We start from the raw sequence: 24994 nt of genomic DNA on the forward strand, positions 1-24994 counted from the left end.
ACGAAGAGAAAGGGCCCATTTTCTTTACTTATTCAGTTAAACCAAGGATTCGTTATGGAAACAGATAGCAACAACCATTTCATCAGACATGCGTATTTTTGATTATCCGGTGGATTTACACAGTTTCATTAATGCAAATTGTTTGATGTAGTTAGTACTCAGGTTATTCGACGCTCAAGAATTCTTATTTAGGCAGTTCATATCATCCCATACATAGTGTTTTGATCTAAGATTGCAATTCTTCCATGTTTCCGCAGTAGCATATTGTTCCATGGAGCTAGGGTCCAAAATAGGAATCAACAAGTGTTTCCACGACTCTACCGCCCGGCCAATCCTGTTCCACTGAATCCCCTCCCTTTTTCATGGCCACATATCTTTACGGCTAAGGAGTGGGAAATCTTTCTCCTGTTACACAAATGAAATGTTTCATTTCATCCGGGAAAAGCCACCTCTTTCTCCACAAACAATGTCTTTGTCATTTGATCCAGGAGCCTTCCGTTAGATAGGAACAGCTTTGCTAAATACTGAGAACTCTCGGATAGAGTATTAGAATGAAAAGACCATTAATTATATAAGGAAGAGCCCAGGGTTCTAGCCCATTCCCATTCCTAAATCAATAATTCGTAGTGCTTTTGCCTTTCTTGCGTACTCCTGGTGAACCAGTTGCTAGCCATATGTTTAGGAGGCTTTTTTCTCCAGGTACTGGTACTAAGCCGCTTTGCCATCTCTTCATCTTCATCTGCAAAGAATTCTCGATGTGAAAACACAGAGACAAAGGCCTGATCTTTGAATAGGAAAAAGAATGGATCCGAAGGTCCCAAATCAATTGGCTTATTCGAAAAAAGCCTTCTTCTTTGAAAGATATATCTCGTGTCTGGTACTGCATTGTTCCACTCTGCAAGAAGTCCGAATCAGTCTCTTGCACCTCCCCCTTTTTATGATAAATATACCAGAAATAATTCGAATAAATAGCAGTCTCTGACAACTCATCCTCTTTAATCTGCTTGGACCCGCTCCAATACCCATAGGAAAATCCCCAGTCATATTCAGCGTACCTGTCCCTGCAATCAAATAGATTGTCCCAAGGGCCCCATATTCTAGGAGCCCAAGTTATGCTATTGAAAATTCGTTCCTCTAGCAGTTCCGGTTTGACCATTCCGTTCCCTTTTTCAAACTCCACTTCTTTTCATATAGCATCCCTAATCAAAGAGAGAACAATATCCATTTCAAAACATTTCTAACGGATTCCTTGGTTCGGACCGACGAAGTAATGGCACTCGATTATTATCAACCCGACTGCAATCTTTTTCTGTCGGTAAGGATTGCACCAGAGCACCTTCTACTTCTAATAGGCCATGAACTATAGATAGAGAAGAATCATTCTGAGCGAGTCCATAAGAAGCGACCCACTTTTTCATCGGTTCCGGGGGAAGACCAAAGATCTTGCGCGACCGGTCCGCCAGAAAAACTCAAAAGAGAAAGAAGTCTCGTTAATCTCTTCATGCTCGTTCCAAGTTCGAAGTACCGTTTGGCCAAAGAAAAAGCCGCTTCCTGACACGATTGCCTCTTTATATAGATAGATATAGGATCTATGGGGTTATTACTTAGAAGTCTATTTTGTACAAGATCCCCTCCTATCTGATAGAAAAGGGTCCCATGATCCCGAGCCGGTCTTATCTTGGCTCGCAAACCCCAAGTTTGTCTATGAAGAGCTAATCTAATTGTATTAGTTTCTATAATGGATTTCTTATGTGGAATACTAATGGATAGGGCCTCGTTGCTAAGTGCTACAAGATCTAGTGCACTGGAACTCGTGGTTATGGACCCGAATCCTTTAGTATGGAACATTGTCTTTTCCAAGTAAAAACCCCTAGTATATGAAAGAATGAAAAGGTGCTTTCGTTCTTGTGGAATAAGAAGCCCTCGTACCTTAATGAAAGGAAAATAGGAATTTTTCGTTAGGTATTTGACCAAATAGGATTGTCCAGTTCCTATAGAACCTATCACTAAAATACCCGATAGGGCTAAGCGGAACGAAAAGGGTTTTCCATGAGATGGTAAATGAAAACGATTAGCCCCACACGAGGTTTGGGAATAAGTGATTGTCTGATAATGAGCAAGGAATATACGTCTTTCTGCTAAAGAGAATCTATTAAACTCATAATTCATTAGATCCTTGTTAGCAATGTCAACTAGGTATCATAAGTAAATGGATCTCGGTTGTTCAATCCTTTGATAACCAAGGTCATTCTTTGCTAAAGAGAAATGATCACTATGGGTCAGACTCAATAGAATTGGATCCATTCCAAATAGCGAGAATTAGGATTCTTGATCCCTCTCAGTCTCTCTTTCAATTCGAGGATCCGGAGAGGTGTTTTCATAGTCATCTCCGAATATTTGTCATCTCCGAATATTTTCGATTTCATTTTTCTATGATATGTCTTTCTATATGAAAATTGGTTATTTACGATGTACGATGATCCCTGTTAAGCATCCATGGCTGAATGGTTAAAGCGCCCAACTCATAATTGGTAAATTTGCGGGTTCAATTCCTGCTGGATGCACGCGAACGGGAACGGTCTATTGGAATTGGCTCTCTATCCATGGAATCTCATCCATCATCCATACATAACGAATTGGTATGGTATATTCATACCATAACATAAGAACAATAAGAACTCGAATTCTTATCGATACTGGAACTCAGAGCATAGGGGGGAAAGTCGATTTATGGATGGAATCAAATACGCAGTATTTACAGAAAAGAGTCTTCGTTTATTGGGAAAGAATCAATATACTTTTAATGTCGAATCGGGATTCACTAAGACAGAAATAAAGCATTGGGTCGAACTCTTCTTTGGTGTTAAGGTAGTAGCTGTGAATAGCCATCGACTACCCGGAAAGGGTAGAAGAATGGGACCTATTCTGGGACATACAATGCATTACAGACGTATGATCATTACCCTTCAACCGGGTTATTCTATTCCACTTCTAGATAGAGAAACGAACTAAAGGAGAATACTTAATAATACGGCGAAACATTTATACAAAACACCTATCCCGAGCACACGCAAGGGAACCGTAGACAGGCAAGTGAAATCCAATCCACGAAATAAATTGATCCATGGACGGCACCGTTGTGGTAAAGGTCGTAATGCCAGAGGAATCATTACCGCAAGGCATAGAGGGGGAGGTCATAAGCGCCTATACCGTAAAATCGATTTTCGACGGAATCAAAAAGACATATCTGGTAGAATCATAACCATAGAATACGACCCTAATCGAAATGCATACATTTGTCTCATACACTATGGGGATGGTGAGAAGAGATATATTTTACATCCCAGAGGGGCTATAATTGGAGATACTATTGTTTCTGGTACAAAAGTTCCTATATCAATGGGAAATGCCCTACCTTTGAGTGCGGTTTGAACTATTGATTTACGTAATTGGAAGTAACCAATTAGGTTTACGACGAAACCTAGAAATCGATCACTGATCCAATTTGACTACCTCTACGGGATAGACCTCAACAGAAAACTGTTGAGTAACGGCAGCAAGTGATTGAGTTCAGTAGTTCCTCATAGAAAATTATTGACTCTAGAGATATGGTAATATGGAGAAGACAAAATTGTTTGAAGCACGCACAGAACCGGAAGCGCCCCTTGTTTCAAAGAGAGGAGGACGGGTTATTCACATTTAATTTGATGGTCAGAGGCGAATTGAAAGTTAAGCAGTGGTAATTAAGACCCCCGGGTGAAAATAGGGATGTCTCCTACGTTACCCATAATATGTGGAAGTATCGACGTAATTTCATAGAGTCATTCGATCTGAATGCTACATGAAGAACATAAGCCAGATGACGGAACGCGGAGACCTAGGATGTAGAAGATCATAACATGAGCGATTCGGCGGATTTGGATTCCTTTTCTATATATCCACTCATGTGGTACTTCATCATACGATTCATATAAGATCCATCTGTCTAGAGATCGTCATATACATCTAGAAAGCCGTATGCTTTGGAAGAAGCTTGTACAGTTTGGGAAGGGGTTTTTTGAGAAAAAAGAAGAATCTACTTCAACCGATATGCCCTTAGGCACGGCCATACATAACATAGAAATCACACGTGGAAGGGGTGGGCAATTAGCTAGAGCAGCAGGTGCTGTAGCGAAACTGATTGCAAAAGAGGGTAAATTGGCCACTTTAAGATTACCATCTGGGGAGGTCCGTTTGGTATCCCAAAACTGCTTAGCAACAGTCGGACAAGTGGGTAATGTTGGGGTGAACCAAAAAAGTTTGGGTAGAGCCGGATCTAAGTGTTGGCTAGGTAAACGCCCCGTAGTAAGAGGGGTAGTTATGAACCCTGTGGACCACCCCCATGGGGGTGGTGAAGGGAAAGCCCCCATTGGTAGAAAAAAACCCACAACCCCTTGGGGTTATCCTGCGCTTGGAAGAAGAACTAGGAAAAGGAAAAAATATAGTGATAGTTTTATTCTTCGTCGCCGTAAGTAAATACGTAACTAGGAATATGGAAAATTGCATTTTTGGAATTTGCAATAATGCGATGGGCGAACGACGGGAATTGAACCCGCGCATGGTGGATTCACAATCCACTGCCTTGATCCACTTGGCTACATCCGCCCCTTATCCAGCTAAAGGATTTTCTCTTTTTTCCATTCATTATTATTCTATTTATTCTGACCTCCATACCTCGATCGAGATAGTGGACATAGGATGCCACTCTTTAAAATGAAAAAAAGGAGTAATCAGCTGTGACACGAAAAAAAACGAATCCTTTTGTAGCTCGTCATTTATTGGCAAAAATCGAAAAGGTCAATATGAAGGAGGAGAAAGAAATAATAGTAACGTGGTCCCGGGCATCTAGCATTCTACCCGCAATGGTTGGCCATACAATCGCGATTCATAATGGAAAAGAACATATACCTATTTACATAACAAATCCTATGGTAGGTCGCAAATTGGGGGAATTCGTGCCTACTCGGCATTTCACGAGTTATGAAAGTACAAGAAAGGATACTAAATCTCGTCGTTAATTGAATTCAGAATAGAAAGATTCAGAATAAACAAAGAAATACCCAATATCCTGTTGGAACAAGATATTGGGTATTTCCGGCTTTCCTTCCTTCAAAAATTCCTATATGTTTAGGAGAAAAACCTTATCCATTAAGGTAAGGAACTTCAAGAGCAGCTAGGTCTAGAGGGAAGTTGTGAGCATTACGTTCGTGCATTACCTCCATACCAAGATTAGCACGGTTGATGATATCAGCCCAAGTATTAATAACGCGACCTTGGCTATCAACTACAGATTGGTTGAAAATGAAACCATTTAGGTTGAATGCCATAGTACTAATACCTAAAGCAGTGAACCAGATCCCTACTACAGGCCAAGCAGCCAAGAAGAAGTGTAAAGAACGAGAATTGTTGAAACTAGCATATTGGAAGATTAATCGACCAAAATAACCGTGAGCAGCCACAATATTATAAGTCTCTTCTTCCTGACCAAATTTGTAACCCTCATTAGCAGACTCATTTTCAGTGGTTTCCCTGATCAAACTAGAGGTTACCAAGGAACCATGCATAGCACTGAATAGGGAACCGCCGAATACACCAGCTACACCTAACATGTGAAATGGATGCATAAGGATGTTGTGCTCTGCCTGGAATACAATCATAAAGTTGAAAGTACCAGATATTCCTAAAGGCATACCATCAGAGAAACTTCCTTGACCAATAGGGTAAATCAAGAAAACAGCAGTAGCAGCTGCAACAGGAGCTGAATATGCAACAGCAATCCAAGGGCGCATACCCAGACGGAAACTAAGTTCCCACTCACGACCCATATAACAAGCTACACCAAGTAAGAAGTGTAGAACAATTAGCTCATAAGGACCGCCATTGTATAACCATTCATCAACAGATGCAGCTTCCCAAATTGGGTAAAAATGCAATCCGATCGCCGCAGAAGTAGGAATAATAGCACCAGAGATAATATTGTTTCCATAAAGTAAAGAACCAGAAACAGGCTCACGAATACCATCAATATCTACTGGAGGAGCAGCGATGAAGGCGATAATAAATACGGAAGTTGCGGTCAATAAGGTAGGGATCATCAAAACACCGAACCATCCAATGTAAAGACGGTTTTCGGTGCTAGTTATCCAGTTGCAGAAGCGACCCCACAGGCTTGTACTTTCGCGTCTCTCTAAAATTGCAGTCATGGTAAGATCTTGGTTTATTCAAATTGCAAGGACTCCCAAGCACACGTATTAACTAGAAAGAAAATAGATAATAGAAGGCTTGTTATTTAACAGTATAACATAGTCTATATACCAATGTCAACCAAGCCAGCCCCAACGATTGGATTTTCGTATAACTTCATTTACCAAATCCAAAAATTTGGGAAATGAAGTTAGTAAAAATGAAAAACTCAGATTGCTCTTTTCTATTTTCCATATGGGTTGCCCGGGACTCGAACCCGGAACTAGTCGGATGGAGTAGATAATTCTTCCTTGTTACAATAGAAAAAACCCCTCCCCAAATCGTGCTTGCATTTTTCATTGCACACGACTTTCCCTATGTGGAAATAGCCAATTTCTATTCCGAAGAGGAAGTCCACTAATTTTGAGAATTTTTAATTAGTTAAAGTGATTCACCTACTATGGAACATTTCAGAATGGAAAATGTGCAAGTTTTATCTTGATATCGATCTTTTCTAGTTTATTAATTTTGTCTAATGATTAATTAAGAGTAAGAGGATTCACCAGGTCATTGATACGGATAATATCCAAATACCAAATACGCTCACTGTGTGATCCATGGAAAGAAAAGTGAATTGTTTTGGTGAACATCAAAGAAAAAACTTGCTCTTCTTCCGTAAAAAATTCTTCTAAAAATACCGAACCCAATCGTTGCATAAAAGTTCGTACCGTACTTTTATGTTTACGAGCTAAAGTTCTAGCACATGAAAGTCGAAGTATATATTTTAGTCGATACAAAGTCTGTTTTTTCGAAGATCCACTATGATAATGAAAAATATTTCTACATATCCGACCAAAACGATCAAGAATATCCCAATCTGATAAATCAGTCCAAACGGGTTTACTAATAGGATGCCCCGATCCAGTACAAAATTGAGCTTTTGATAAGGATCCGACAAGGGGAGTTGCAAGGACTGTGGTATCGAATTTTTTCATTCGAGTATCTATTAGAAAAGAATTCTCCAGCATTTGATTCCTTACTAACAAAGTATTTATTGGTACACTTGAAAGGTACCCCAGAAAATCGAAGCAAGAGTTTGTTAATTGGTTTAGACGAATCCTTTGTGGTTGAGTCCAAAAAGAGAAAAAATATTGCGAGAAATTGACAAGGTAAGATTTCCATTTCTTCTTCAAAAGAAGAGTGCCTTTTGATGCAAGAATTGCCTTTCCTTGATATCGAACATAATGCATAAGAGGATCCATAAAGAACCATATGGTTTTCCGAAAAAACCCCGGGTACATTACACCAAAATGTTCCATCTTCCCAGAAAAGATGATTCGTTCCAGAAAGGTTCCAGAAGATGTTAATCGTAAGCAAGAAGATTGTTTATGAAGAAACAACAAGAAAAATTCATATTCTGATACATAAGAGTTATATAGGAATCGAAATAGTCTTTTATTTTCTTTTTTCAAAAGAAAAATGGATTTCATTGAAGTAATAAAACTATTCCAATTCGAATAATAGTGGAGAAAGAATCGCAATAAATGCAAAGAGGGAACATCTTGAATCCGGTATTCAAGGAGTTGAACCAGGATTTCTAAATGGATAGGATAGGGTATTTTTATATGTGATAGATAATGTAAATGCAAAAATTTGTCTTCTAAAAAGGGAAATATTGAATGAATAGATTGTAAATTTTGAAAATTTGGTATTTCTTTTTCTTCCGGACAAGATAGTTGCCCTAGCGAGAGTGGGATTTCTACAACGATCGCAAACCCCTCAGATAGAATCTGAGAATAAAACTCAGAATAAAAATAATTACGGTGATCCAACAATCGATCTTGGTTAGGATAATTAACCGAATTAATTAAAAAATTCTGCTGATACATTCGAATAATTAAACGTTTCACAAGTAGTGAACTAAATTTCTTGTTATTACAACCAAAAATTTCCACGGGTTCGGAACCATTTAATCCATAATCATGAGCAAATGCATAAATATATTCCTGAAAGAGAAGTGGGTAGACGAAGTAGTGTTGACGAGATTTCTGTTTTTCTGAATACCCTTCGAATTTTTCCATTTGTATTTCTACTTGAAATAGAGAAAAAAGCATTTCTCGGTTTATCAAATGATGATACATAGTGCAATATGGTCAGAACAAGGTGTTGCATAATACAAACCCAGGAAAGAAAGGGAGTCTAATCCATAGAACTTTTTCCGCTCCTTTTCTATCTAATTAGTTTATGTTTGTTCTAATTATAAAACAAACAAGAACAAATCTTTTATTTTTGCAGGCCAATCGCTCTTTTGACTTTGGAATACAGTCTCTTTATCAATATACTGTTTCTTTTACACATTCAATTCATAACATCTCTTTTCAATCCATAATCAAGAATAATTAGGATTTCTAAAAAAAAAAGTAAAGGGTCCATTCATAGGAAAACCTAACCTTTCCCCACATTAGGCACTAATCTATTTTTAACGTCTAATTAGATCGGGGAATCCTTCCAATTAACCAATTAAGAAGTTAAGCTCGTTGCTTTTTTTTTTATTTTACCAGAATTAGAGCCAGGCTCTATCCATTTATTCACTAGACCCAGAAAATCAGAATTTTTTTTATTAAAAAAAAAGAAATTGATTTTATTACGACATGCTATTTTTTCCATTCATTACCTTTGAGGATCAGTCGTGGTCTTCTAGACTCTACCAAGAGTCTGGACGAATTTGTTGCTTCATCCAAATGTGTAAAAGATCATAGCCGCACTTAAAAGCCGAGTACTCTACCATTGAGTTAGCAACCCGGATAAAATAGGATCTCTTAGATACGATCAAAATCTAAAAATCGATGAAATTATACCACATTGAATTAGCAAGACATCAAAAGAAAGATTTTCTAATCCATTAAAAACACTCAAATACAAAAATGAACAGATCCGGTTAAATTTCACTAAGGCTAAGGGTAAAAAAAAAAGCAGCCCCAATCACAATGGCAAAATTGTGATTTTTTTGGCAATTTAAAGAAGTAAAATAATCTTGTATGTGTATGAGAGTACATGCAAGAGGGGCAACCCTATCATTTGAATGAAGTGTAGACAGAAATACCTAATATGGAGTGACAATAAAGAGACCCATCTATCTACAAATTCTATTTGTTCAATAGACCTTTGTCAATGCAAATACAATGTAATTAGATATAAAAAGGAAATAAAATAGGGACTTTTGTTGGATTGGCACGACATAAATGCAGCAAAAAAAAATAGGACTAAGAAAGAGGCAAATTGTGTCTAAATAATTAAGGGGTACTAAGGACCCTCTCCTACTTTTTTATTCATTTAGTTCTTCAATTAACTCAAAGTTCTTTCTTTATCTTTAAAGAATTCTGCCTTCCTTAAAATATCATAAACTGTTCTTGTAGGTTGAGCACCCTTTTCAAGGAAATAGAGAATAGCTGGAACATTTAAACAAGTTTGATTCTTTATCGGATCATAAAAACCTACTTTTCGAAGATCTCTTCCTTCTCTTCGAGATCGAACATCAATTGCAACGATTCGATAGATAGCTTATTGGGATAGATGTAGATAAACAACCCCCCCTAGAAACGTATAGGAGGTTTTCTCCTCATACGGCTCGAGAAAATGATTCGAATTTCTGTCTATAATGCAATCTGTCTATAATGCAAATAGATAGAAATTTGATTATGACTTGCATTAATTTCCTTAAAGAAAAGAAAAAACAAATTTCATTTATACTCATGACTCAAGTTGGCTAATTTTTACTGACAAACTTCAAAAGAAAAACCCTTCGAAATTTTTTGAGTCGTCTCTAAACTCTTTTCTTTATCTCATCTCGAACAAATTGACTTTTATTCCTTATTCAGATCTAATTCTATTGTTGAGACGGTTGAAAATCGTGTTTACTTGTTCCGGAATCCTTTATCTTTGATTTGTGAAATCCTTGGGTTTAGACATTACTTCGGGAACTCCTATTCTTTTTTCTTTCAAAAGAGTAGCAACATACCCTTTCTTTTTTCTTATTTCCTTCGATAAAGCATTTCACTCTTCTATAGAAATCAAATATGAACAATTGATTCAGATAGACTTTTCATCAAAAAAGTTTTTCCAATCTTCCAAAATTAGACTTTTTCTTATTTTAACCTTTTGATTTCTATATTAAGGATAGACTGACAAAGTTGGCCTAATTTATTAGTTTTCACTAACCCTAGATTCTTTCCCTTGATCAAAAAGAAATTCTGTCCTCTCGAGCTCCATCGTGTACTATTTACTTTACTTACAAACAACCCAGCGAAAATTCGGTTCGGGGCGAATAGAACAGACTATGTCGAGCCAAGAGCATTTTCATTACTATGGAAAATGATGGATAGGCAAATCCACAATCGATCATGTCCTTCAAGTCGCACGTTGCTTTCTACCACATCGTTTTAAACGAAGTTTTACCATAACATTCCTCTAATTTCATTGCAAAATGGTATCGAGAATTGATCCAATATGGATGGAATCATGAATAGTCATTGCTTTTGTATACTAATTCAAACCTACTATCTATGGAGAAAATTGGATAAAAGAAATAAGTATTTATCGGGGAACACTCTGCAAAGATACAATTTATTTAAACCCATATTCTATCATATGAATGAAACATAGTTCGAAAAAGAGGAATAAAATAGTTTACTTAAGACTTATTTATTATTATTATTGAATTTCCATTTTCAACAGAGAACTCAAGATGATTAATCCTGAAATGAGAAGGATCCACTCTTTCCCAACAAATAAACTATCAACCTCAAAAAAAGTGGAATTAATTTAATGAATTAATCTATTTTTCTGTAACAAAAACAATTAACTATATAAACAAATAAGCTATGCCAATGAAAAGATTGGTCGTTTTTGAGTAGTTCTAAAATTCTCATACTTCTCCGACTCGAATAACAAAAGAAAGAACTCAAAATAAAAAATAAGAAAAGTACGATTTTTTCGAATCCATTCTATCCAACGAACAGTTCTTACCTTAACCTTACCGAAATGGATCATTCTGGATATTTAAAGAATCACAGATCGAGATCGTTTTCGCTTAACCAAAGAAAAGAAGGACGCTTCTTTTTTACTAATAATACAAGAAAACAAATAATACAACAAAAATCTATCTCTATCATAAAGGGATAGGTCTCATTTTCTATACAGTGTTTTACCTCATTAATTTTTTTTACTTACTTTAGTTCTTTAGTTTTGGGAAAATAAATAGGGGGTACTTCTTTTCTTTCATATTGGGTGTCAAATGGATCCTGTAAGAATTCCCACTTCATAGATACGGGGTATAAAGTTTATCCAAAAAGTTCCAATTTCAAAACACATATTCAAAACACATATGAGTAATGAGTAGTAGGGGCATATCCTGAATGTGCCTGATAGACAAAAATTTTTCATGAAAATAAAGATATTAAATTTGACTGGACTTGACACTTTATTTTTTGTTTTCTGAGAAAGAAAAAAATGCTTAGAAATGCATCTAATCTACGAGTTCATAAGAGATAATTATTCTCTTTAATAAACTTTTGTGTCGTGCAGGGCACAATACGATTCTATCTTTCGCTTCATCAGAAAAAATCTGGGACGAAAGGATTCGAACCTCCGAGTAACGGGACCAAAACCCGCTGCCTTACCACTTGGCCACGCCCCATGTCATTTCGTTTTATGAAACACTAATAAACACTATTATTTTTATATATTATTCGTCAATCCCACTTCAATTACCTAAAAAATGAGGGATATTTTCTTGCTAGGATTCTAGACATGCAGATAATATAGAATCCAAAAAATGCATTGATCATTACATGGAATTCTATTAAGATATTATATGAAAGTCGAATTTCTTCCATTCTCATTTGAGAATGCGAATACAAGGAGGTATTTTGTGTTTGGGAAAGTCCGAAGAAAAAAGGATTTGGAATCTACCTTTTCTTTTGCTTTTTCCCTTATAAAAATAACTCAATCAAAATCCAATTATCTACTCTACAAGAATGAAATGCTTGTTATGCCTAATATACTTAGTTTAACCTGTATCTGTTTTAATTCTGTTCTTTGTCCGACTAGCTTTTTCTTCGCCAAATTACCCGAAGCTTATGCCATTTTCAACCCAATCGTGGATGTTATGCCTGTCATACCTGTACTCTTTTTTCTATTAGCGTTTGTTTGGCAAGCTGCTGTAAGTTTTCGATGAAATCTTTACTATTCTGCCTGCCAAATTGAATGATGTATTCATTCAAAAAAAAAAAATGGATAAGAGCCGAGAAGTCTTATATTATGAACCTTCGATTCTAAAATAAAAATTCTTCTACATTGAATGTATAGCTGCAGCAATAAATTTTGATCAGCCTTTCTACCCCTGCGCCTACGTTGAACAGGTACCTTTAGGTACCCACACAATACCTAAACTAATTTTTGATATTGATAAGAGTGCTTATTATAAAGCAATTCTTGCAATTTTTTTAAGAATTGATTTTTGCATTTTTAGGTGTCAAAATAAAGAAAACCCATCCTAGTGGATCCGTGTGGTAAGGAAAAATGGGTAATCTATTCCTTAACAAAAAAATTTTTGGAGATTATGTAATGCTTACTCTCAAACTTTTTGTTTATACAGTAGTGATATTCTTTGTTTCCCTCTTTATCTTTGGATTCTTATCTAATGACCCAGGACGTAATCCTGGGCGTGAGGAGTAAAAATCAAAAATTTTTTGGAATTTTTTCTTATAAATTTAAATTGGATTTATTTCGTACATTTATTTATGAGAAAATCCGGGGGTCAGAATTCCTTACAATTCGAAAGTCCCAAATGATCCGAGGGGGCGGAAAGAGAGGGATTCGAACCCTCGGTACAAAAAAATTGTACAACGGATTAGCAATCCGCCGCTTTAGTCCACTCAGCCATCTCTCCCCGTTCCAAATCGAAAGGTTTTCATGATATGGCAGAGGCAAGAAATAACGATTGTCAAAAATCCTTCCTTTTTCTTTCATTTCAAAAGTGCATAAAAATTATATTGCCAATTCCATTTTAATTATATTCTTTTTTCTTAATGTTAATAAAAAAAAGAAGAAAATTCTGGTTTTTTCTTTCCAAAATTCGATATAGGCTGAAAGACAATCAGATCTTTTTTCTCTTCAGCGGGCAGTTCCATATAGAATTTGTTAGAATAAAACAAGCGGGTTAAAAAAAACTCTTTTTTTTATTTATCCACAAAGCAAAAAAGGTTCTTATCAAACCCACAATAAAATGGGAAAGAAAGATAAAGTAAGTAGACCTGACCCCTTGAATAATGCCTCTATCTGCTATTCTGATATATAAATTCGATGTGGATGAAATTGGTGTATAAGCGCATTTTTGTATTTCCTTAGACTTAGATCGCGCAAGGCAAGAATTTTTCGCTATTTACGATTTCATATTCTTGTTACTAGACGTTCTATAGGAATAAGAAGAAATCGCAACTCTTTTCCGTTACACATAATAAATAAAGGGTTTCAAAAGTCAATTTTTCTTTTCAATATCTTTCTTTTTTTTTCAGAATTCCATTTTTGTTCTTCCACCCATGCAATAGAGAGCGAATGAGAAAAGAGGGGTTTTCCCTTAAAAAATGGGCTTTGAAATAGAAATCATGGAATAATGCTGAATTCAAATGTTTATTTCTTTATTTCTTTTCTATAGTATAAGAAAAATGAATTAAATGAAATTTGTGGATTTAGCACGACCTGGGTTGTGACCCCATAGATAAAAATGCAAAATTTCTATCTTCGAGACGACTGAAAAAGGGCATTGAACGAGAAAGAAATCGTCCACAGATAATCAAACTATCGTATGCCCTGGAAGTAATATGAGGTGCTCGAAAATGGTTGAAGTAATTGAATAGGAGGATCACTATGACTATAGCCGTTGGTAGAGTTACTAAAGAAGAAAACGATCTATTTGATATTATGGACGACTGGTTACGAAGGGACCGTTTCGTTTTTGTAGGATGGTCCGGCTTATTGCTCTTTCCTTGTGCTTATTTCGCTTTAGGGGGTTGGTTTACAGGGACTACTTTTGTAACTTCTTGGTATACCCATGGATTGGCTAGTTCCTATTTGGAAGGTTGCAATTTCTTAACCGCGGCGGTTTCCACACCTGCCAATAGTTTAGCACACTCTTTGTTGCTACTATGGGGACCGGAAGCACAGGGAGATTTTACTCGTTGGTGTCAATTAGGTGGTCTTTGGACTTTTGTCGCTCTCCATGGAGCTTTTGCACTAATAGGTTTCATGCTACGTCAATTTGAACTTGCTCGGTCTGTTCAATTGCGGCCTTATAATGCAATTTCATTCTCTGGTCCAATCGCTGTTTTTGTTTCCGTATTCCTTATTTATCCACTGGGACAATCTGGTTGGTTCTTTGCGCCGAGTTTTGGCGTAGCAGCTATATTTCGGTTCATCCTTTTCTTCCAAGGATTTCATAATTGGACGTTGAACCCATTTCATATGATGGGAGTTGCCGGAGTATTAGGCGCAGCTCTGCTATGCGCTATCCACGGGGCTACCGTAGAAAACACTCTATTCGAAGATGGCGATGGTGCAAATACCTTCCGTGCTTTTAACCCAACTCAAGCTGAAGAAACTTATTCAATGGTCACTGCTAACCGCTTTTGGTCCCAAATCTTTGGTGTTGCTTTTTCCAATAAACGTTGGTTACATTTCTTTATGCTATTTGTACCCGTCACCGGTTTATGGATGAGTGCTATTGGCGTAGTTGGTCTGGCTCTGAACCTACGTGCCTATGACTTCGTTTCCCAGGAAATCCGTGCAGCGGAAGATCCTGAATTTGAGACTTTCTACACCAAAAATATTCTTTTAAACGAGGGTATTCGTGCGTGGATGGCAGCTCAGGATCAGCCTCATGAAAATCTTATATTCCCTGAGGAGGTTCTACCACGTGGAAACGCTCTTTAATGGAACTTTCGTTTTAGCTGGTCGTGACCAAGAAACCACCGGCTTTGCTTGGTGGGCTGGGAATGCCAGACTTATCAATTTGTCCGGTAAACTACTTGGAGCTCATGTAGCCCATGCCGGATTAATCGTATTCTGGGCCGGAGCAATGAACCTATTTGAAGTGGCCCATTTCGTACCAGAAAAGCCCATGTATGAACAAGGGTTGATTTTACTTCCGCACTTAGCTACTCTAGGTTGGGGAGTAGGGCCGGGGGGAGAAGTTCTAGATACTTTTCCTTACTTTGTATCCGGAGTACTTCACTTAATTTCCTCCGCAGTCTTAGGCTTCGGTGGCATTTATCACGCGCTTCTGGGACCCGAGACTCTTGAAGAATCTTTTCCATTCTTTGGTTATGTATGGAAAGATAGAAATAAAATGACTACAATTTTGGGTATTCACTTAATTTTGTTAGGTCTAGGTGCTTTTCTTCTAGTACTCAAGGCTCTTTATTTTGGCGGCGTATATGATACCTGGGCCCCCGGGGGGGGGATGTAAGAAAAATTACCAATTTGACCCTTAGCCCCGGTGTTATATTTGGTTATTTACTAAAATCCCCTTTTGGGGGAGAAGGATGGATTGTTAGTGTGGATGATTTAGAAGATATAATTGGGGGACATGTATGGTTGGGTTCCATTTGTGTACTTGGCGGAATTTGGCATATCTTAACCAAACCCTTTGCATGGGCTCGCCGTGCATTTGTATGGTCTGGCGAAGCTTACTTGTCTTATAGTTTAGGTGCTTTATCTGTTTTTGGTTTTATCGCTTGTTGTTTTGTCTGGTTCAATAATACGGCTTATCCAAGTGAGTTTTACGGGCCCACTGGACCAGAAGCTTCTCAAGCTCAAGCATTTACTTTTCTAGTTAGAGACCAGCGTCTTGGAGCTAATGTAGGGTCTGCCCAAGGACCGACGGGTTTAGGTAAATATCTAATGCGTTCCCCAACGGGAGAGGTTATTTTTGGAGGGGAAACTATGCGTTTTTGGGACCTTCGTGCTCCGTGGTTAGAACCTCTAAGGGGCCCCAACGGTTTGGACTTGAGTAGGTTGAAAAAAGACATCCAACCTTGGCAAGAACGACGTTCAGCAGAATATATGACCCATGCTCCTTTAGGCTCTTTAAATTCCGTGGGTGGCGTAGCTACCGAGATCAATGCTGTTAATTATGTCTCCCCTAGAAGTTGGTTAGCGACCTCCCATTTTGTTCTAGGATTCTTCTTTTTTGTGGGCCATTTGTGGCATGCAGGAAGAGCCCGAGCTGCTGCAGCAGGCTTTGAAAAGGGAATTGATCGCGATTTGGAACCTGTTCTTTACATGACCCCTCTTAACTAAGATTTTTTATTTATACCTGTTCTAGTTTTTTTCTGTTCTGGCTCGGTTATTCCATCTAGCCGAGCCATTCATGCTTTTTTATGAAAGAATGATATAAGGGGGCTGCACAAAGAAAAACATAGATAGAAAGAAGCAAATGTATTCAATATACAAAAGGAGAGAGAGGGATTCGAACCCTCGATAGTTCCTAGAACTATACCGGTTTTCAAGACCGGAGCTATCAACCACTCATCCATCTCTCCACAGCCCAATCCCTATTTTATTCCTACAAATAGAACATAGCTATATGAAATGATCTACTAACTCATCTCAGATGCAAGTCCACTTTCAATATATCTCTGTATAAAGCGGTAAGGAAAAAGTTTTAATAAAAAGAAGAATCAATGGATTCATGATTAAACCCCTCCTACTTCTTGTATTTTCATACAATTTTGATTAAGTGAGGGATCAAATAGAAATATGTAGTCAACTTTATTTGAAGGTAGTTTGGAGGATTATAAATATGAATATTGCTTTCCAATTAGCTGTTTTTGCATTAATTGCGACTTCCTCAGTTTTAGTAATTAGTGTACCCCTTGTATTTGCTTCTCCTGATGGTTGGTCAAATAATAAAAACGTTGTATTTTCCGGTACATCATTATGGATTGGATTAGTCTTTCTGGTAGCTATTCTGAATTCTCTTATTTCTTGAATTTGTTTAGTATTTAGTAACCCGATACAAAATAAATAAAAAGAAAGGCCCTTTTTCGAAAAAATTAGGATTTTTATACACATTAAAATGCTATTTTCGTTCCGAATTATTACCTCTTCTCTTTCATTATTATGAAATTCTATTGCCATTAGAATATTGATTGATAGACAGTTAATAAAAAGAAAACTCTAATAGAAAATGAAACGGTCGACCCAGACATAGACGGTCGACCCAGACATAGACGGTCGACCCAGGTGGATATACCCTATAAAATATAGGACGTAGCAAGCGTAGTTCAATGTAGCGAGCGTAGTTCAGTGGTAAAACATCTCCTTGCCAAGGAGAAGATACGGGTTCGATTCCCGTCGCTCGCCAGCTTAATTTAGTAAGGTGCTATGATAAAAAATTCAGTCTAGTTGACTACTTAACTACTTAATATTATAGTTTATATTTAATATTATAGTTTATATTATAGTAAATTATATATATTTATTTTTAATATAGTAAATTATTATAGTAAATGACTACTTAACTACTTCTATTAAATTACTATTTAATATTAAATGAATATTAAATTAAGTAGTTGTTAGTCTAGTACTGTACCCCTTCCTATCTTATCCTTCCTTTGCACCCGACTCAAAAAAAAAAGAGTGCTTCGAGGGTGCAAATCCAACTTTCTAAGAAAGTTCCCTAAACCGGGGATTCGCCGAGACAAACAAGAGACAAACGGTTTTGAAAGGGGGATAGGCTATGCTTTTCTTTCATTTTTTTTTCTGCCTGCTAAATAAAAAAAAGAGTTGGATATAGCCCTCTATCATATATATACAAATAGAATAGTCCATTTATACGGACTGCTAAGTGCGGAGACGGGAATCGAACCCGTGACCTCAAGGTTATGAGCCTCGTGAGCTACCAAACTGCTCTACTCCGCTCTGTAGGGCCGAAAACTGGTGGACGAAAGAAAAAGGTGGAATACAAGTCTCTACCATGTCTAGACAAACAAATGGAATAGTCTTTTTATACAGAATGGAGCGGGTAGCGGGAATCGAACCCGCATCGTTAGCTTGGAAGGCTAGGGGTTATAGTCGACGTTGGTTGATTATTTTTGACGTCTCTAATTCAAATCCGAACATGAAATTTTGATTTCATTCGACTCCTTTATGGATATTCTCACCACTTAACATCTATGTCAGCTTTTCTGTCTGAATGGAACCAAAGCTCTTCGCTTTCTAGATGATCCCTATAGAATAGGAGATAGAAATTCTCCTAAATATCTATCTAATCTACTTACTTCGTTCCCTAATTTCATTCAAGAGATCCTGAGGAAAAGAGTTGGGTTTCCACCGAGCTGAAACAATATAATATACTGATGGTTCTAGTAAACCAAAACCATCGTTTTTTAGCTATTGGGCTTCCATTTCCTACAAAACAAAAGAAGATTTAGTTACGATTGGAAATAACCTTTTTTGTATCTTCATCCATAGATCCTTTACTCATATTTATTCAATCGGAATACTTATCGGAATACTTAATCCAATGCAAAATTATGCTTCGCGACTACGTACTCATAATCGAATTTGTATTTTAGATGCAAATTCAATTAGTCTTTGGATACTAATCGGGAGAATGTATATTCTTCCTCAATATGCTATTGAGAGGAAAAGGATTAAATCCTTTATAAGAACTAAAGTTTTCATCGGAATATGAATATAAAAAAACTTAAGGATGCCTTAAGTATATCATTTCAAATTCAGTTATTAATAGAACGAATCACACTTTTACCACTAAACTATACCCGCTACATGTAGATTATGATACCAATGCTACCCTTTGTCAAGGGTAGCCATTCGAGAAGGAGGCTAATTCCACCTTATCGAATCAAAGGAGAAAGTTCATGGCGGTGGGCGGTTGGTACTTCAATCGCGGACCTTTACTTTAGGATTTAGATAGCCCCTCTCTAGTCTGTAAAATACATCTCTTCTTACCATACCAATAGCGTATGAACCAAATGTATGCATTTCGATTAGGATCTATTCTACGGTTATGACTACAAGGATCATTATTTGTGAGGACGTAAATGTGCCAGACTGTTGTAAGGAATCGTTTAATTATTCCTACAATATATACTAAGAGATATAAAGGCAGTACAGTCCCCATAAATCCCTTTCTTCCTTTTCTTTTTTGTTCAGAATTGAACAAAGAAATTGCGAAAGATGTTTTCTTCCTCCACGTATCATGAAGTGCGAGCCATAGGGAAGGAGTGAGATGACTTTCCAAAATTTTTCATAGACTTCGTCTATCGCTTGAGAGAAGCAACAAAGAGTAATAACTTAAAAAGAAAAGCAGATACGAATCGCTGGTTAGTCGATCCTCTCCATTTCCTAATTTCCTCTCTTCTTTTCCGCTCAATTCTAGTTTATTAGATTCTTGTTTAAAAGAATCAAAGAAGATGAATATAACTAAGAACACATAAAAAAGAGCATAGAGAACCATTACCAAACGTTCCTCCTAAGAATCATATTGGGTATCTATCCCCTTCCTTTTAACCCTAGGATCGAAAATCTAGAATCCTCCCTTTTCCTAGTGTTCGGAAACGGAAAACCCTGAACCTGGAGGAGTTAGGTATGTAGGATATGCTTTTTATTTTTTGTTGGGCAGGCAGTAGTATAATTTTGATACTCTGCAGTATAAATTCGACTCCCAACCCTTTTTTTTAGAATAAAATTGTTGATAAAACTCCAACATAGTTTGTTCCAAATCCACTATAATCCTTGTAGAATAGTCAAGTACCCCATTTCCAAGGGGTACCTGTTGAAAATCGTTTCAACAAATCCGTCCAAAACTTTTTAAGAAAAATGAAAAAGTTTTGAACTCGAAAGTTTTTCCAAAAGATGCCTGCTAAAAATTGTTTCAATCTCTCACCAAAACAGATAAGAAGTATATCACTGAAAATTACTATCCAGCCATAGGGGTATATGAAGAGCGCAAATTCCTTTATACCCCACCCAATTAGAATTAGGGGAAATAAAACATAAATGGAGAAAGTTCTCATCATAAGATCAGCCAATAGAAGAAAAAAGTCCCTAATTCTGCAGAACATTCTGAGCACGTGAAAAGTGAATAGCCTAAAGATAAAAAAAAGTTTATCATTTTTTTAACAGCAGTTCTTATTGCCCCTTTGGCCTTTTTGGCCCATTGTTGTATCCGATTCAACAATTGATACATATTTGTTCTCTTCTTAACAAAAAAATGGAACTTCCGGACTTTGGTTTGGTGAGTCGTACGAGATCGTGTTTACATACCTATGAACTTAGCCTCTTCAAGTGTATCCGATATATATAATAATTTTTGGGTGTGTCAATTCTCTGTTCATGTATTTTATTATACATGATATGTATATGTATTTATTTATATAATAATAAATACCTATACTTTGTGCAAGTGATAAGAGATAATATGAAAGATTTTCTTATTTTTCTTAATTTTCTCAAGATTTTAAACCTCGCCATAAATAAACTTCGATATCTCGATCTCGATATATAGAAAAGAAAATCTCTACATATCTCTATATATACATATATTATGTACATTAATATATACATGTAATATGTACATTATGCAGTAGACCCATAATGGTAAATGAAAGTGGCTAATTATTGAATAAAAAGCCCTTTTAACTCAGTGGTAGAGTAATGCCATGGTAAGGCATAAGTCATCGGTTCAAATCCGATAAAGGGCTTTTCGCTTAGTGGTAGAATAATGCCTTGGTAAGACAGAAGTCATCGGTTCGAATCCGATAAAGTACTTTTCTACTAAATTCATTCATTTCTTTTTTGAAAATGTCTCCATTTTTTTTTTTGCAATTTTATGACTTAGTTTAGTGCGAGATGCCCACATTTTGGTCTGAACACTAAACGAAGCACAGAGTTAAAATTACAAAAAAAAAATGAAATTGGACTCTTTTTCCTGTTATAGCAATCAATACCTGTACTGAACTAATTTAGATTCCTTTTTATTAGTCTATTCGTATTCTATACCCTTTAAACGAATTTCCTTAACCTTAAAAAGCTTAAAAAGTAGGGGATGCTCCGTGAATTAACCTAACCATCAACTAAAAAAAATCCTATGAAAGCATAACAGAAAAGTAGTAAAGACTCTTTTCTTTGATCTAGTTCGAAGAGTATATTGACAATTCCAAAAAACTGCTCATACTATCATTATAGTATAATGACGAGTGGTTGTATATGGTGCTATCGTCTAGTGATGCCCCCATCGTCTAGTGGTTCAGGACATCTCTCTTTCAAGGAGGCAGCGGGGATTCGACTTCCCCTGGGGGTAGGGAGTATTATAAAAAGAGGTTAATCATAGATTATCAAAAAGCCTAGAAAAAATTCTTCCTGGGTCGATGCCCGAGCGGTTAATGGGACGGACTGTAAATTCGTTGACGATATGTCTACGCTGGTTCAAATCCAGCTCGGCCCAAAAATTTAGGGCTTCGTGAATATGAACTAAATCTATTTTTTTATGGAAGAAAAAAGATGCATTATCTATAGAAATAAAGGATAAAGAGAAACGGGGAAATTGATTTCTAATCTGTATCTCTCTGATTCTTTGTCTTACAAAGAAAAGACAAAGAAAAGAGCTTTTCTTATGGAAAAGCGGATTATCGTTTATTTTTAGGGATAAAAAATCGCAACATACTAGTTATGCCACTCTCACTATACCCGCATAGGATATGCGGGTATGTAGTATATGATTCGTCTATTTCTTAGAGCACGACAGACGGATCGAATCTTCTATTTAAGAATAGGCATGCCATACACCCCGCAGGGATTGTAGTTCAATTGGTCAGAGCACCGCCCTGTCAAGGCGGAAGCTGCGGGTTCGAGCCCCGTCAGTCCCGAACTAGGGTTCAATGAATGGACAAATTCATCTTTTCTTTTTTCATGGAAATTTTTGATGAAAAAAAGGGGGGGGGGGACAGGAGGCAAGATCAAATATCTATGGGGCACCCTTACTTCACTTTTATTTTTTTGCATTTCTCAGTAAAAAGAGAGCAGTGCAGTATAGAATTTTTTTTGCACTACTTCCGGTTGATAAGGAAAGGCATACATATCATACGTGGATTAGTATAATTTAGGATACTACTCCATTTTTATGATGATACCACCCTCATCTTAACTTCCTATTCGACTCTTATGAAATCGAGTACCGGTATTTTACCGGAATCCATACATAAACCGTATTCGTTTATTGTTAGAGAATGAATTTCATCTAATTAGTTACTTTTTGGGGGTTAAACCGCACCCCTTCCATTTTCTAGTTCCAACTTTGTTTGTGTATATAATTGGAAAGAATCCACCTCATTCTCACTCCATTTGCCGACTCCTTTTTTTATGGATTTGCTCTCATCTTTAGACCCCAAAAAGCGTATATGGATAGTAACCTAATAAAATAAAAACCAAGCAAACGCTCTTTTTCCTAAATTTAAATATGGGATCCTTTTTATTTAAGATCCTCTTTTCTCCATCTCATTTCTACTTCTACTGCTTATTGGGATGTCTATGTGACCCATAGAAAGTTGGTCATATAATACATACATAATTGTATGTATAACTATAAGAAAAAGGAAGTGAAATTGGATAAGATAAGAAAGATTTGGGTTATACATATAGAAAAGCAAAAGTAGAAAAGAATGAAAAAAGAATAGAGGGGGTTTCGAATCCAATCAAAAAACCTATTTTGGTCTTAGTATGGATAAGAGATCTTCCTATGTTATATTATTCCACTATCCACCATGAATTGATTTGATAGATGCAATATTCATAATATTGAATTGATTCAGTATTATCAGAATGCAAGTCCTCCCCTTGAATTTACAGGATACCCCTTTTTCCTCTCCATGGGATTACATCCCGAGTTATTGTGAAAAAATAAATAAATAAAGAGGTTATGGAAGTAAATATTCTCGCATTTATTGCTACAGCATTGTTCATTCTAGTTCCTACTGCCTTTTTACTTATTATTTATGTAAAAACAGCCAGTCAAAATGATTAATTGGAATTCCAATTAATCATTGAAGAAATGAAAAAGGGATTAAAGAAAATAAAAAATCCAAGTCTTAAATGAAAGGGTCTGGTTGGAATCATAAAGTGTGGTAGAAAGAACTACATATAGTTTTTTCTACCACACTTTAGATTCTTTCTATTATATTATCTTGAATCTACATAGAATCGATTAGTAGATTGAAATAGTAGTCTAATTCAACTTCTTTTTTCACTGCATCCACTTAATTTCAATCAAGTCAAAATCAAAAAAATCGAAGATAATTCTTCATTGAAAGAATCCAAGGAGGGGGAGAAAAAATAATACGAGAATAGACTAGAATAGATTATAGTAAAAGAAAAAAAGTAAAAGGAAAAAACCTACGGATCTTTCATGCTTAAAAAAGGTGCGAGATGCTTCAATCGAGATCCTTCAAAAAAAAGAACATCAAAAATTTTCTAAGAATAAGAAAATAGTATAAATGGAAAATGTGCGATATATTGTGAATAGCTTCGTGTAAGAAAGTCTAATTTTCTTATGTTCTAATTTTCTTATGTATAGAACTTTCTTTTTACTCATAATTTCTAGTAGAATAGAAGTTATGAATTACTATAATCGCCCTTTCTATTCTATTATACTGGAATAGAACGACTCTTTCTTACTTTCTTAAAAGAGTTTCTTACAAGAGTGAAACAAAACTAAAGAAAGAGAGAAAAAATAAAGTTGGCAAAATTATTAATGCAAAACGATCAATTAAAGAAAAGAGTTGATACTACAATTCGACTACTCAATCAATTGGTAGTATCCCTAGAGTCCACTCCTCCCCCATACTACTAGCGAAAGAGAAAATGTAAAGACTACCATTAAAGCAGCCCAAGTGAGACTTACTATATCCATGTAAATTATGTCTCCTATTTCTATGAAAGAATTCTTCTACTATTGATCAATAATCATAGTGGAATCAAGGGTACAGAGTCAAAAGGCCATTCTGCCCTAAGACTATGGATGAATCCGTTAAAGGAATTTACTCCTAACAAATTCTTATATGATTTCTGGTAGAATTGGAGAGCATTAAGTAGAAATATGATACATCGCTCTTTCCCTAAAAAAGAGTAGGGGATGCTCTGAATAGAAGACGCGGGAATAGAGAGATTTTTTCTTTCGTTTGTTACCTTTTTTATAAGCAAAGGACGTAAGAATACACCATAAAATTAGGATAGATAAATATTTATTGGATACCTAACTTACCCATGTTTATTTTTATTTTTGACCTAAACCCTACTGCTGCCCCGCTTTCTATCTTTCTATGAAAGAGTAAGGAGGTCTTATCCACAATCCAAAAATTGATTTTTGATCAGCCTATTCAATCTAATTCTCGACAGAATCAGTAGCCTTTACTTTAGTGTATGTAGGTAGCATAAGATGTACGAAGTGTATGTAGTAAGATGTACGATAAAGTGTATGTAGTAAGATGTACGATAAATAAAATGTATGATAATTAGGAAGTCTTTCTATTTCTTCGCAAAGTCCCTTCTTCAATCTTAGATTGAAAAAAGAATGCCCCTTAGGGACCTTTGGCTACGAAGATTTCTGACATCTTAGTCTCGTAGTTTTAAATTCCCGAATCGAATCGATTTAAATTAATAAAAGAATAAGGAAACGCTACCTCATCCCTATTGG

General features: G+C 36.3%; 1 protein-coding gene and 4 non-coding genes across 5 annotated transcripts in view; 3 read left to right on the top strand and 2 right to left on the bottom strand.

The window, feature by feature from the left end:
• Positions 1 to 2111, top strand: part of LOC118471969 (NAD(P)H-quinone oxidoreductase subunit 2 A, chloroplastic-like) — a 4815-nt gene extending 2704 nt beyond the window's left edge. Inside the window, exon 2 of the mRNA XM_035958906.1 lies at positions 1 to 2111. This exon is cut by the window's left edge and continues 2583 nt beyond it. The gene's annotated coding sequence lies outside the window, so the exon portion shown is untranslated.
• A 10972-nt stretch (positions 2112 to 13083) lies between these two features.
• On the bottom strand, positions 13084 to 13171 carry TRNAS-GCU (transfer RNA serine (anticodon GCU)). Its single transcript has one exon. It is a non-coding gene; the product is annotated as a tRNA-Ser (tRNA).
• A 4401-nt stretch (positions 13172 to 17572) lies between these two features.
• On the top strand, positions 17573 to 17643 carry TRNAG-GCC (transfer RNA glycine (anticodon GCC)). The gene has a single exon. It is a non-coding gene; the product is annotated as a tRNA-Gly (tRNA).
• Positions 17644 to 18127: 484 nt separating this feature from the next.
• TRNAM-CAU (transfer RNA methionine (anticodon CAU)) lies at positions 18128 to 18201 on the bottom strand. Its single transcript has one exon. It is a non-coding gene; the product is annotated as a tRNA-Met (tRNA).
• A 2735-nt stretch (positions 18202 to 20936) lies between these two features.
• On the top strand, positions 20937 to 21008 carry TRNAT-GGU (transfer RNA threonine (anticodon GGU)). The gene has a single exon. It is a non-coding gene; the product is annotated as a tRNA-Thr (tRNA).
• The last annotated feature ends 3986 nt before the right edge of the window (positions 21009 to 24994 follow it).

Source organism: Zea mays, chromosome 5 (assembly GCF_902167145.1).
Source record: "Zea mays cultivar B73 chromosome 5, Zm-B73-REFERENCE-NAM-5.0, whole genome shotgun sequence".
Classification (NCBI taxonomy): domain Eukaryota; kingdom Viridiplantae; phylum Streptophyta; class Magnoliopsida; order Poales; family Poaceae; genus Zea; species Zea mays.